A 16656-nucleotide genomic window follows, 5' to 3' on the forward strand; every position below is an offset into this window, starting at 1 on the left:
GAGAGAGCGTGAACATGGCGAAGGGGCCAGGGAAGAGGGAGAAGCAGACTTCCCACTGAGCAGGGAGCTGAACACACAGCTTGATCCCAGGGTCCTGAGATCATGACTGAGCAGAAAGGCAGATGCTTCGGGCATGCCTGAAGGGTCCTTTAATAATTCAAACAAGAGAGGATTGTGATTTGGTCCAATGTGGTAATGTTGGAGGTTGTAAGACTGGTCAAATTCAGATAAAATTTGAATTTAGAGTTAGTAGGATTTGTTTACAGACTGGATACAGGATATGAGAAAAGGAGAAAGTGAAGGAAGACTTCATATTTACCATTTACTAAGGTGGGGAAATCTGTTGAAGGAACAGGATGGGGAGTACATAAAAATTTAGTTTGGGATATATTGTTACATGTCTATTAAATAACCTAGAGGATGAGTGTAGAACAAAAGATGTCTAAAGGATGAAATCTGGCTTTCTGATATTTAAAGACCATGCAAATATGGAGACAGAAAAATACAAATTAATGTAATGGGAAGAATTACAGAAGAGTGCAATATCCTGGAAATAAAAAGATGTCACTAATAGAAGGTAATGTTCAATAGTATTAAATTAAGCTACATCTTTATTACAAATAATCATTTGGAAATGAAACAATTTACAGAATGTCCATTAGCAACTTAAGTCCAAAATAAATACTGTTTATTTTTTTAATAATAAATTTATTTTTTATTGATGTTCAATTTGCCAACATACAGAATAACACCCAGTGCTCATCCCGTCAAGTGCCCCCCTCAGTGCCCGTCACCCATTCTCCCCCATCCCCCGCCCTCCTCCCCTTCCACCACCCCTAGTTCGTTTCCCAGAGTTAGGAGTCTTCATGTTCTGTCTCCCTTTCTGATATTTCCTACCCATTTCTTCTCCCTCCCCTTCTATTCCCTTTCACTATTATTTATATTCCCCAAATGAATGAGAACATATAATGTTTGTCCTTCTCCGATTGTTTCAAAGTCATACTTACATTAAGCTATAAAACAGGGAACATGGGCAAAAGGTCCCAGTGTTTTCCTAAGGCTTGTTATATATTCCTGTACATAACTTTTTTCATATTTTTATTTAATATTTTTACTTCTAGATTAAAGGCTGTATTTGCAAACATTTTTTTTTCTCAAAGTATATATTTCAGCTTAGTAACTGTTTCCCCATAATGCAACCACGAAAGTGCATGTTACATATAAGACTAAATATATATATATATATATATATATATTTAGTTACTTCTGACTAATGATTAAATGTGACCAGTGTTTTCAAGTATACACTCTCTTTCCTTCCACAATACTCATTGTCACCCATACACATATATCTAGACATTAATGAGACAATTAGAGTTAACAGGTTGATACTGGAATATTTTGTTCATCTAGCCACAGAGAATTTGGTGAACAATGGTTGATATTTGGAAACTTTTTATGGAAGAATAGCAATGGTAGAAACTAATCAGAGGAAATACTGGGTATAAGAAATGGATATGCCTGCTTTGGTGCTCATGTGCTAATGATTAGCTCTACATATAGCACGTCAGGATTTGTGTAACCTTTAAATTTGAGTCTAGTCTCCAACATTTACTAGTTTCTTAAGTTAGACAAATCAATTAACTTCTCTGTTATACAAGTAGAAATAGAATAGGAGCCCCAAGCTCTGAGAGGGTCTGTTCAAATACATGCAATTTAAAAAGGAACTATTCCCTAATAATAATGGAGATTAGGAACTATGTTATTGTCAGAAATACAATAAGTCTATTTGACCAGATTATTCTTAGCTTTGACATAGTAGACATCTAGAAAGTCTTAACAAAAATTTGATGTTATTTCTCATGCTGCATCTGCTGTATTTATGAAAAAGAAAAGGAAAACAGATGGCTTGATCATTTTTTTCAAATATTAAAGTTTGATGACATCTTTATTTTCCGCAAGATCTCTTTCAATTGTCTCATTGATTCCATTTTTCTCCTTTCTACACTTGTGCTAAAAGCTTTGTATATGAAACAGGAAACAGGTTCAGTGGATAAACTGAATCCATATGAAGCAATTAAGCTGTAAAGGAATATTGGCTGTAAACTACTGTTAAGTTCTAACTTCCAAATATTCTCAGCTAAACCCATTGTCTTTGTTTTAAAAATTTCAGTATCCATTTTATCTTTTGTTTGACTCTCAATACATTCAAGATGTTTATCTTAGCATAAAGAAAAGTATGTCCAATGAAATTAAACTGTATCTATCATGATAAATAAGCCAGGCCATTATAGTATATACATCGGCATGGATATATTAATTTAACACACTCAAGAATAGCTTAAATATTAGAACATAATAAAATTTTAAGATTTCCTTTAAAAAATTAACTAGATTGTTTGAATTCCCTGAAGTATGTTCATTTTATTTTTGTTTACTGATAATAGAACATGAGGTTATAATGTCTGGCTTATAAAATTTTAATTTATAATTAGAGATAATGATTATAATTTGATAATGTATTTTACATTTTTATGTGATTTATAGGTATTATTCAATTAATATTTAACATTATAATATACCTAACATACATATATTGCTTACATATAACATTAAATTAATGTTTAAATATTAAATTTTTAAAACACATTGTGTATTAAGGTGAAATGACTAGTTTGGTTTTGCTAATCATTTAATAGTCTATAAAGCTAAAACTCAATTAGCATCTACTTGAATCTACCTCATAATTCTCTAAAATGAAGTCTTTGAATGTGTTCAGCATTAGGCAGTACATCCATATTAAGAGTGATTGGACTTAATTAGAAAAGAAAACAGCATTAAGTAAAAGGAAGAAGAAATAAATTTCAGACTGGTCTCCAATATTTCCTAAATTTATATACTTGAAGAATCAAATAACTTCTCTGATCTAAATTTATCAGTATTGCAAAAATAACAGGATTATTGAGGATCAGATAAAATTATTTGAAAGTCCATGGTGAGATGGAGATCACGTAATTTAGCATTATTTTATTTAATTTAATATTACTAATTTGAAATATCCTCTTTGTGACATCTGCCAGTGGTCTTTGATATGAATATAAAGTGAAGAAATCACCTTTCCCTTATATGTTCTCCCTTTTTCTCTTTTGTAAGGCGGACACAAATGCCTTACGAATTTTTTCCTGAAAAAATCCTAATTTCCTTGAATAATTATTTAAGTGATACTGTGCTTATATTCATATTTTATAGTTACATTTTCTTTGTAACTATAAGATTTTATTTGGTTGGCTGATTTGGTATTTTGGGTAATGCATGTAGTGTAGGTATATTCATATTTTGAAAACTTGTATCAAATCAGTATTAATGTTATACTAACATAGTTTCCTTTGGGGATAACATCTTAATAAACTAATTTATCTGGTATCTTAGACACAGTTTTCATAGGAAATCAGGAGTACACTTTGTAAAAATACTGCATCAACTTCATGATTTTGAGGCAAGTATCAAGAGGTCTTTGTCAACATTAACTCTCCAGAACTTGAAAGTTCCACAAATGAACTCCTGTATTTTCAATAGAATAAAAATACAATCTTTTTGCTTGCTGTAGTTTCCCCTGTCATCACTTGGTTGGCTGAAATTCATCCTCTCATTTTGCCATCAAAGAGGGCTCATGGGAAATATTTCCTGAGTTTATGTATAGCTTTCATATTTTAAGAATAGATTTTTCTGGAACTAATATTTTTGGCTTTTTGTTTTCTTTTTTTTTTTTTTTTTTCTCTAGGACACAGAGTGCCCATTCAACATGTAGATTCAGTCTTCTTTAATTCTGGGCATTTAAAGATATAGTAATTAACATTCACTGAATATTTACTATGCACTTTATGCACTATTCAACAAATATTATTAGAGATTTATTGTATGCCTAGCATTATCCTCCTCCTAGGAATACAGGGACAAAAAAAAATTAGACAAAATATCCAACCTTATTGAGCTTGTATTCTCGTCAGGAAAGATAAGAAATGGCAAAAGTAAGTAAATTGTACCCAATATGAGAAAGTGATGATCCATGGCAAAAATAAACCAGGAGGGGTAAAAGATGCAGAACATCCAATACAATATTGAAGGAGAAGAACAAAGTTGAAAGACTGACACTGCTTGACTTAAAAGACTTACTATAAAGTTACAGTAATCAAGACAGTGTGGTATTGGTGAAAGAATAGACGAATGATCAGTAGAACAGAACAGAGAGCCCAGACATAGACCCACACAAATATAGCCAAATGATCTTTGACAATGGAGCAAAGATAGTATTTTCAACAAATGATGTGGGAATAACTGGACATTCACAAGCGAAATTTAAAAAAAGAATCTAGAAACAGACCTTAAATGAGTCATAGATATTAACTCAAAACTGGTCTTAAACCTAATTATAAAATGCAAATCTCCTAGAAAATAACATAAGGAAAGCTGAAATGACCTTGGATATGGAATTAGCTTCTGAGATGCAACAAAAGCATGACCCAGAAAGAAACAATTGACAAGCTGGTCTTGATTAATTTTAAAACTTTTGCTCTATAAAACGCAGTACCAAGAGAATTAGAAGACAAGCAATATGGGAAGGGAAGATTAAGACCAGCCACATAGTGGGTGGAAAATATTTCCAAATACATATCCAATAAAGGACTGTTATTCAAGATGTACAAAGAACTTTGAACAATAAAAAAAAAAACAATGGTTAATGATTAAATGATTAATGGAGACAATGATTTAACAAGGATTTAAAAAATAGGCCAAAGACCTTAACAGACACTTCATCAAGGAAGATATATAGATGAACAAAAAGCATATGAAGTGATGGTCCACATAATTTGTCATCATGGGAATCCAAATTAAAACAGCAATGAGATACCAATACACACATATTACAATGGCCCAAATCTGGAACAATGATAACAACAAATGCTGAAAAGAATATAGAACAACCGAAAACTCTCATTCATTAATGGTGGGAATGTAAAATGATACAGCTCCTTTGAAAGACAGTTTGGCAGTTTCTTAGAAAAGCAAACATTCTCTTCCCATACACTTTAACAATTGTACTCTCTGGTATGTACTCAAGCAGTTGAAAACATGTGTCCCTATGGAAACCTGTGCATAGATGTTTATATTAGCTTTAGACATAATTACCAAAACTTGGAAGCAATCAAGTACATGAACAGATAGAACACTGCGCTACATCCAGAATGGGGTATTATTCAGCACTAAAAAGAAATGAGCTATCAACCCTGAAAAGACAAAGAGGAATCTTAAAAGTATATTATTGAGTGAAAGTAGCAAATATCAAACGTCTTCACACTGTGTGATTCCAAGTAGATGAAATTCTAATAAAAGAAAAAACTATGGAGGCAGTAAAAAGATCAGTCATTCCTAGAAGCTGGAGGAATGATGACAGGGAGAATGAATAGATAAAGCACAGATGACTTTTAGGGCAGTGAAAATATTCTGTATGAATACACTTTATTATTACACATTTGTCCAAACCGATAAAATGTACAATACTAAGAGTGAACCCTAATGGAAACCTTGGTTGATTATGATGCATCGATGTAAAATACCTAATTGAAACAAATGTACTACACTATTAGGGGATGTTGACAAGAGAATCTATGCATATGTGGGGGTAGGAGATATATGGGAAATCTCTGTGCTTTCCTTTCAATTTTTTTTTTGCGGGGGGAGGGGCGCAGAGGGAGATGAAGAGAGAATCTTAAGCAGGCTCCACACTCAGTGCAGAGCCTGATGTGAAGCTCAATTCCACACTCCTGAGATCATGATCTGAGCTAAAATCAAGACTAAGATGCTTAACCAACTGAACCACCTAGGCACCCTCCCCTCAGTTTTGCCGTGAATCTAAAACTGCCCTAAAAAACTAAAGTCTTCATAATAATAACACTCTGGCAATGGCAGATTGAATACTGAAGGATGCCTGGATTCTTGGAAATCGTCCTATCATACCAGCCCTGGACTGACTTCTTCCAGATTTTCATACGAGATAAAAAAATATTGGTTTTAGCACATTTAACTTTGTATTTGCATTGTTTTCAGGTGAAATTAATCCTAAGAGAGAGATTCTCATTTTAAAAAATAGAAGGGGATTTACTAATTAGTTTTATTACTCTTACAGTGAGGAATAAAATGTCCTCCTTCTGATCAGATCAATTTATGTTGTGTAATACAACTTGAATACCTATCATTATCTTAATAGGTTGTTTTACTTCCATTTTCTTCCTTCCTTGTGGGAAAGGAATAATAGTTGTTCTTTATTTATTAGTAAGAATTGAATAAGATGCAGTCATGGAACAGTCATGACATAAACAGTTTGCTAAAGTTTGGTGGTGAATTATAGAGAAATTAAAACAGAATATGTATATGAGTATACTCTCTGAATTATAAAACTTTTACGTACTATTTTTATGAATTATTTAACAAAGAAATCCTTCCTAAAATGTGTTATTATGTAGGATCCCAGTATATAAACAGAGAAAAACTAAGTTCTTTGGTAGGGGAAAGCATCCTGTTTTTCCATCCTACCAATTGTTCAACATGGCAACCTTAATATATCTCTTGGAACTGTTAAACAGAACAAAACATTAAAATGCCATGTAAAAGTTATAGTTTTTACATGTATCAAAAAAGTTGTTTTTAATATATGTTTTGGTTATATTAGCATAAGCATGAAATCTATTCAGAATTTTAGGTAATTAACATAATCTGTCATTGAGACTATGATACTTGGAGAATATATTGGGGGATGAATAAACTGCTAAATGTCTTTAAATAGTTTGCTAAATCCTAGGTAAATAAAATCATGGCTCTGCATATAAGAAGCACTCATGCATAAATTTCCCTTTTTTCCTCAAAGAATCTGCTTGTTGTTGTAAATGAGGACCCACATATACAATTACCTGTGATTCAAGAAGGAAGCTGCAAATATATGACACTATGGATGCATTTGTAGAAAAAGAAGAAAAAAAAGCAGATGCTATGATTTTTATTTAGGCTCCTTTCAAAGAAGAGATGAGACCCAATAGGAAGAAAAGTCACTAGACAATTAATAAACATTACTTTTCATCTCACTGCTTTACTTTTATTGCCTCATCCTTTATAGTTTTATGGGTTTGTTCTTGCTGCCCTAATCTTTCCCTCTTGTAATTTTGTGTTGATTTAAATCAGCTTTCCTGTGGCTTTTTTAGACCAGGGAGTTCTCCATTAATAGTGTGCTTGCCTAGCATTTTTTCCTGTATCCTTCACAGCTCTATTTAAGAGTTAAAAAAGTAGGTGATAAAATTGAAATATGTCAATATAAAAATGAAGAAAAGGATTTGTCTTAGTATATTAGGAAGATTAAGCAATGGTAAGAGAGTTCTAGACCATCTAGGTTTTATCTTTTGCTTGTTGAAGCTGTTCTCACTTCTCTATAAAGACATTGGATAACAGCTCTCCTCCAAGGTCAGGTTATTTTGTTACTGCAAGTGAAAAGCATGAGGGAGATTTATTAGGTAGCAATGTGCATCTATGCATTTTATCTCCCTCCAATATAAATACCTAAGAGACGCTTGAAACAGTGTTTAAAAGGAGTCCTAATGAATTATAAATGATGATAAATCTGACTTGATTTCAAAGTGATGGGCGTTTTACATTTAACACTTTTTACTATGGAGGTTGCCTTTTGTTACTTAGCTCTTTTAAGTTCAAATATATGATGCATTATGCAAAACTGGTATTTAGGGGAGTCCATTAAAACAACAAAAATATAAACGCCTGGGTGGCACAGTGGTTGAGCACCTGCCTTTGGTCCAGGGCATGATCCTGAAGTCCCGGGATCGAGCCCCATTGGGCTCCCTGCATGGAGCCTGCTTCTCTCTCTGCCTGTGTCTCTGCCTCTCTCTTTCTCTCATGAAGAAATAAATAAAAGCTTAAAAAAATGTATATATATACACATATATATGAATGTATATATACATTTCAAAAAAATGTGTATATATATATGAATGTATACATATATATTCATATATATATATGAATGAAATATAAATATAGAACAGTCTTTTTATTGGATCACTGAGAACTTGCATATAGAAATATACACACGGGATCCCTGGGTGGTGCAGCGGTTTAGCGCCTGCCTTTGGCCCAGGTCGAGATTCTGGAGACCCGGGATTGAATCCCACGTCGGGCTCCCGGTGCATGGAGCCTGCTTCTCCCTCTGCCTGTGTCTCTGCCTCTCTCTCTCTCTGTGTGACTATCATGAATGAATAATAATAAAAAATTAAATTTAGAAATATGCACACAATACATGGATTTATCTATTTGGATTTACTATTTGTCTACATGGATTTATATATTAGCTTTTTAATCAAGGGCATATTTAATTTTGATAAACTACAGACTGTTGTTATTGTTTTTACCTAAGAAAGATCCAATTTCTTCAAAAAAAAGGCTGGAAATATTTAATGAGGAAACTATAAATACCTTTATGATCTTCCTCACTGTTTTGGACTTGGGTATCTCAGTTGACCAAAAGTAACGAATACTTTACAATTAAAAAAATATATGTTTTATTTATTTACTCATGAGAGACACAGAAACAGAGAGAGGCAGAGACACAGGCCTGGGGAGAAGCAGGCCCCATGCAAGGAACCCCATGCAGAACCCGATTCCGGGACTCCAGGACCAGGCCCTGGGCCAAAGGCAGGCGCTAAACCACTGAGCCACCCAGGATCCCTAATACTTTACAATTTTAAGTAGTCTATGCTTGTTTAAAATTTTCCGGGAATGAAAAACGCTGTGTAATATATATCAATATAAATCAAATTTTGAAAGAGAAATAAATCAAATTTTTGCATGCATATTACATAAACTGGGCAGGCAAATAGTCTAGCAACAACCTACTGACTTCAAGATATGAGTAAGAAGTTATGTAAATTATACCTATTAGAGAATAAAAAGCTTTGAAATTCCACAATTCTGGTACTCATCTACTAATCTCAGTTTCCACATTTGTAAAGTAGGGATAATAATAGTGTAATAGTATTTACCTATTGGTTTCTCTAAAAGTAGAATGAATCCATGGGTATCAAGGTATTAATAAACTCCTAGCTAATAGCAACTGCTTAATAAATATCTGCTATTAGATAAATATTTATTCCTACTCACCACTTTGATTAATTGGAAAAATATTAAGTGCTTCAATGTATTAGATACTATTTTCAACACAAAAGTGCCTACTTTTGTGGAGGTTACATTCTGGTGGAGAAGATGGAAAGACAAATCATAAAGAGATAATTGATATATTTGTACCATGACAAAGAGTAATATATTAAATGCTATGAATATAAACAAGGGTAAATTATGAGAGACAGTTACACTGCCACTATGTTAGTTAGAGTTGTTGGAATATGCTTTTATTCACGGTAAATTGACTCATTTTTTAAATCTATACTTTTCAATATTTAAGTAAGAAATTGTATTTAACATCTTCATTTTCTCTAAATACCAAGACTGAACTCTCATTCTTATCTTTATCCTATTTCTATCTGTAACTCTATTTAAACTCTAGTGAAAATGGATAAAACATTCTGAATAACTTTGAATTTTTTAATTAAAAAAAGAAAATACAAAGGCCTAAATTGTGAGAACTAAAAATGAAAAAATGTTTCCTTTTTATTTTTTCTGAATTTATTTATCAGATTATCCACCTATAGTTATTGAGAAACCTGTTTTTTATAATGTTATCTGCATCATAAACCATGCAGGCCATAAAAGCACAGTTAGCATTGCTAAATTGTAAAATGTTCCTCTTTGTTCAGGGGTCTATGTTAAAGATTTTGATGGTCAAGATTTATATGATGCCACTTTGGCCTATTTCTAATTTTTAATTTACTGGCTCTTTCTCTGAGGCTGATGACTAAGATGTGAAATTTGGGTTTGAAGTAGGTGTATATCACATAGACCTTGTTCCTAAAGCAAACATTTTTTTTTTAATCAGTAAAGCTCTCACTGTAATGTGAATCTTGTCCTCTTGCATAGAATAATATATAGATTGAATTTCTACTCTTTTCTCCACAAAGACAAGCATCCAAAACTATTTCAAAGTGGTTCAGAGTATCTTTTCAGAGATACACTTTTAAATTTATAACATTTAGTCTAATTTGGGGGAAAAATAGACAAAGACCTAATTCTCTGAAGGTGGGAGTGTGAAAGAATGGACGAGGAAAACTCAATATAAATAGAGAGTGTCACAAGGCTTTACAGTATCAGTCAAGAGACATAATTTTGTAAGCACCATAGCAGTAGTAATTAAATCAGTTATCAAGATACATGTCCATCATTATTACCTCAAAAGTGTCAAACTTAACTGCCCCTACAGGAATATAAATTCTATTATATAGGATTAAATAAGATGGCATTTTAAAAAGTAGATGCTGACTAAGGAAATGGAAAGGAATACCCATTACCTACTCTAGTTAAATATCTAAAATTCTGAAAATAGTACATATAAGATCATTTGAAATTCTATGCTTCTAATTATCTTGATCAAAAGTTATGAAAAGCATTGGGCTGATCCCTTTGCTGTCAAGATTTTATAATGATCACATTTTATAGAATAGAAAATGCAAAATGTAACTTCATGGATTATATAGATCTAAGTATGACCTCCCCATTTATTCTGTTAAGCTGTGATTTGAAAGCACGCTGACACTGCCATTAAAGAAACAACAGTGACTTCATGGTCTCTTTCATATTTGGACATTACAGAATTGAGCAAAGTAGCCTCTGCCATAATTCACAAACTCAGCTCTTGTGAATTCCAGAAGGCTTCTTTTTTTTTTTCTTTTTTAGATTTTATTTATTTATTATTTTTTCTTTAAATAAATTTATTTTTTATTGGTGTTCAATTTGTCAACATACAAAATAACACCCAGTGCTCATCCCGTCAAGTGCCCACCTCAATGCCCACCACCCAGTCACCCCCACCACCCCCCCCGCCCTCCTCCACTTTCACCACCCCTAGTTCGCTTCCCAGAGTTAGGAGTCTTTCATGTTCTGTCTCCCTTTCTGATATTTCCCACTAATTTTTTCTCCTTTCCCCTTTATTCCCTTTCACTATTTTTTATATTCCCCAAATGAATGAGACCATATGTTTGTCCTTCTCTGATTGACTTATTTCACTCAGCATAATACCCTCCAGTTCCATCCACCTCCAAGCAAATGGTGGGTATTTGTCGTTTTTAATGGCTGAGGAATATTCCATTGTATACATAGACCACATCTTCTCTACCCATCATCTTTCAATGGACACGGAGGCCCCTTCCACAGTTTGGCTATTGTGGACATTGCTGCTACATTGCTGCTATAAACATTGGGGTGCAGATGTTCCCGCACTGCATCGTATCTTTGGGGTAAATCCCCAGCAGTGCAATTGCTGGGTCATAGGGCAGGTCTATTTTTAACTCTTTGAGGAACCTCCACACAGCTTTCCAGAGTGGCTGCACCAGTTCACATTCCCATCAACAGTGCAAGAGGGTTTCCTTTTCTCCACATCTTCTCCAACATTTGTGGTTTCCTGCCTTGTTAATTTTCCCCATTCTCACTGGCGTGAGGTGGGATCTCATTGTGGTTTGGATTTGTATTTCCCTGATGGCAAGTGATGCGAAGCATATTCTCATGTGTTTGTTGGCCATGTCTATGTCTTCCTCGGTGAGATTTCTGTTCTGTCTTTTGCCCATTTCATGACTGGATTGTTTGTTTCTTTGCTGTTGAGTTTAATAAGTTCTTTATAGATCTTGATAGACATAGAGAAAGAGAGAGGCAGAGACGCAGAAAGAGGGAGAAGCAGGCTCCATGCAAGGAGCCCGTCGCGGGACTTGATCCTGGGACTCCAGGATCGCCCTGGGACAAAGGCAGGCGCCAAACAGCTGAGCCACCCAGGGATCCCCTCCAGAAGGCTTCGTCTGTATCATTAACCCCTTTTGTCTCTCTTGCTGTGAGAGAAATTAGGTGGCAAAATCTTAATCTCATTTGAATCTAATGTCTACTCTACTTCTGCATGGGACCCATACACTGAGGAACCTCACCACCATGCTGACTGGTTTTATCATAAATATATGAAAGGCAGCCTTAAGTAGACCTTTAGTGTTGCCTGCCCATCACACTACACTTTCCTCATTCCCTCTCCTAGTCTTCTGGATACTGAGGACATACTGCTCTCCTTGCTCAAAGCTCCAAAAATCTCTCAACCATGCTCATTTTCAGATTTTGTCAAAAGAGGACTTTCACATATTTCCATCACCAAATTTGCCTACCTACAGCATATACCCAGATACTCTTGGTATCCAGGAATCCTCCATGAGATAGCATGTCATATCCTCTTTGTGTGCACCAATTCTTATCCCATTGCACAGACATGGCCCACCTGTGGCTTCTTTCCTTCCTGTCTCTGTATCACTTCACTTTATTTCTTCTCTCTTTCTAATGGAAACAGCTCTTTATATTTATCTAATGTTTTTTTTGATCCTAACATCTCATCTTCTCTCATTTGTCAGCAGAACTATTTACAGTGCTTATGTTCCCTGTCTTAGAATCTTCTAATTATATTCTTTTTTGAAATAACTTCAATAGAGCTCTCTACAATACCCCATCCAACTTCCAGGAAACTGCTTTTGTCTAGGAAAGTCAGCAGTGAGTTTAAATTCGCTAAATTTAATCATCACTTTTCAGTATTTATTGTACTTGTTTCATCACAAACATTTTATGCAATTGATCAATCCCTCATCATAGAAAAACATTCTTTCTTTGCCTTCCTGGACATCAAACTAACATTGTGTTTTTTTATATCCTATTTGACAACCATCTGCTCCATCATATTTTCTGAATCTTCTATAACTTCTGAACTAAAATATTGGAATATTTTATGTCTCATTCCTTTAACTTATTTTTCTGTTTACATTAATGAGATTTCAGGCACATTTTCCTCAATGAACTAACAAGATTCTTATACAGTAATAGAGTAATGAGGGAGGAGTCAAATGTGTTTACATATGTCAAATAGTGCCACTAATATATTACTCTTGCTTAGTTATACTTGGAAGGAATCCTTGACTGGGATGAAGTAGTCACAATCATGTCATGAATTGTCCAGAAATCAGCAGATAGTATAAATTTTTCATCAAATGCAAATGAGGAGTGTGATTACAACTAAGAAACAGTGTCATCTTCAACCTAGGGAAGCCAGCTAGGGAAGGTAATGAAAGAGGATCAGCAAGAATTTAAATTACTCCAGTTATGAAATCAATAGACCCTTTATTGACTAAATAAGCCTTTAATTTACAGAAGAAAATACTCCTACATCTGTTAGAAATTCTCTAGAATTGACCAATATTAAATTACAGCTACCTGATGAATTAAGGATCAAGAAATAAATTATAGCAAAACAAGGGAGTAGACACTCCACATTTGTGTCTATGGATGAGAAATATGTATCTAATTTATTACATATGTTATAGCCAAGATAATGTTCTACTGTAAACATGTCTTATTTAACTTTCATTTTGAAACAGAGAAAATATTATCTGTAGATAAAAGCACAAGATCTATCCTAAAAAACTCCATAATGTTGAAAAGGAAGGATATACTATAATCTGCACATGTTGCTTTATTTTTCTATATTAGAATATTTAATAATATTTAATAATAATATGCTGTTTAATAATAATCATGATTTATAATCATGTATTAAGGGAATGACATTGATTCAGCTACATCTTTAGCTTGAACTGTGAGTTTTTGAACAAGTAAATTTTGTGAAATGTTAATTTATTTAATGAACAGATTTGATAGCTACTTGTTAGACACATAGTCCTATCTGATATTAAGATTAATAATTCTATTCGATAATAAAAATAGCCAAATCAGTAACACACTTAGTAATGACATTCACATTGACTGGTGCATTCACATTGACTGGTGCCTTCTTAACAGTATAATTACAATTATGGATGTCTCATTCAGAACTTCATTCACAAATTCTGCAAAACATACCACGATTTCAATGCCTTGGTAAATAACATTTAAAAAATAAATATTGAAATTAAAATTATAATGTAAATTGACATCTTTCACTTAGACATTGTTCATCACTTTTGCATTTCTTTTAACAGCCCTTCACTAGGCAATTTTGTCAAAGAGCTTAAAATGGATACATTGCTTAGTGATACATGGTCTTTTTAAAAAATATTTTATTATTTATTTTGAGAGAAAGTGAGATAAAGAGAGGAGGAGCAGGGAGAGGGGCTGAGAGAAAAGCAAACTCCTCGACTCCGGGGGTTTGATCCTGGTACTCTGGGATCATGACCTGAGCCAAAGGCTGATGCTTAACCTACTGAGCCACCCAGGAGCCCCAGTATACAGTCTTAACATTCAAAGAGGTATATTAAGATTTAAAAAATATTTTTCCTTTTCCCTCATTACATACCAAGAATATTGCTAGAATGTTAGCTACATTCTTCAATATAGGATTTTATAAAAAATGTATTTTTTATACAGAATACTAACAAAGTCATGTGGGGTTTTTTTGTTTGTTTGTTTTTGTTTTTGTTTTTTTCAAAGTCTTGTTTTTATATAAGATAAAGGTATACTGAGGTGGGCAGTTGACGGAATGAGAACTGGGTGTTATTCTATATGTTGGCAAATTGAACAGCAATAAAAAATAAATTTATAAAAAAAGGTAAACTTCTAAAACAAACAAACAAAAAAGATAAAGGTATAGATAAATGTTTTAATCCTATATATTTTGCTAAACACCATATGAATTATTCAACAATATGGTCAGAATATCATGTATTCATCATACCTTATTCTGATTTTGATCATTTATAATATTGCCCATGTCTACACATTGAATATAAAATCAATACAAGTATATATATATATATATATATATATATATATATACACACACACACACATACACACACACATATACACACACATATATATATATACACACACACACACAGATAGACACACACACACTAATATGCAACTATTGGGCTTCTATCAATGAAAAACAAACTACTTTAAAATATTTTTTATTGCTCTGCACATGTGGTTGATTTATTTTTTAAAAAATGTTTAGTTTTTCAAAAAACAAATTAGCCTCTGCAGATTTTACAATGATACATCAGCAACTCAAATAATAAATTGAAGTTTTAAAAACATGTAGTTAGTATTTATGCATTAAAGTAATTACATTAATTGATCTAAATGCCAAAGGTATCATCTGTCTTTGCTTTTAAGTATTAACTCAAAATCACTTTCCTCATGAGGCAGAATAAATATATGAACTCTCATTAGTCTCCCAAAGGTATTCTTTTAATACTAATCAAAAATTTTAATTGCTCCAAGACCAAATGGTTAAGATAAAAATTACATAATCTGTGAAGCTTAGACTACACATGTGAAGTGAGAAATTATACAACGGATAAGATTTTTTCCTCAATTTTAATAACATTTGTTTTTTAAGTAGGTTATCTGAATAATATCCTTCATTTTCTAGTTCCTTTTGATGTTTACATAAAATAGTAGTGGGATATTACTTTAGTAATACAATGCAATGAATACAATATTTTCATAAGTGCATAGTATTTTAATGAATATATAAAAACCTGGTATTTTTCTTATAGAGTAGTACTATCTATTATTTGCCAAGAGTATATTACATGCAAGACATGCATCTAAGTCCTTTTCTTACTAATATATTGAAAATTAAATTAATCCAATCCTCAAAACAACCCAGTGGAGTAGGCACTATTTTTATCTAATTTTACAATTTAGAAACGTAAGAAGGAGGGCAGTCCCAGTGGCTCAGCGGTTTAGCGCTGCCTTCAGCCCAAGGACTGATCCTGGAGAACTGGGATCGAGTCCCATATTGGGCTCCCTACATGAAGCCTGCTTCACCCTCTGCCTGTGTCTGTGCCTCTCTCTCTTTCTCTCTCTCTCTCTCTCTCCCTCTCCCTATCTCATGAATGAATAAATAAAATCTTTAAAAAATAAAAACATAAAAAAGAAAGAAACATTAGGAAGAATAACTGATTATGAATTTGTTGGAATGATGTTTGTGTGGTCATGTTTCTGATCATGTGCACAAGTATGGCTGAAAAGAATTATGTGTTTTCTTTTTTTTTTTAGTTTTTATTTATTTATTCATGAAAGACACACACACACAGAGAGAGAGGCAGAGAGAGAAGCAGGCTTCATGCAGGGAGCTTGATGTGGGACTCGATCTAGGACTCTAGGCTCATGCCCTGGGTGGAAGGCAGACACTCAACAGCTGAGCCACCCAGGCGTTCCAGAATTATGTGTTTTCAACAGTCGTTCTTTCATAGTTTCATAAAGGCCACCATCTTCTGATTTATAACTAACAGTGATATTGCTAACTAAGATGCCACTTATAAATTGCTGGTCGTGGCTCAGGTTTTTAATTTATAGAAACAATGTATTTGACCAAAATATTGATGTTTCCAATTAAAATCTCCATAATTTAATTACCCAGAAATACGTCTTACATGCTACCATGATACTAGCATTGTTACCTAA

Source organism: Canis lupus, chromosome 8 (assembly GCF_048164855.1).
Source record: "Canis lupus baileyi chromosome 8, mCanLup2.hap1, whole genome shotgun sequence".
NCBI lineage: Eukaryota > Metazoa > Chordata > Mammalia > Carnivora > Canidae > Canis > Canis lupus.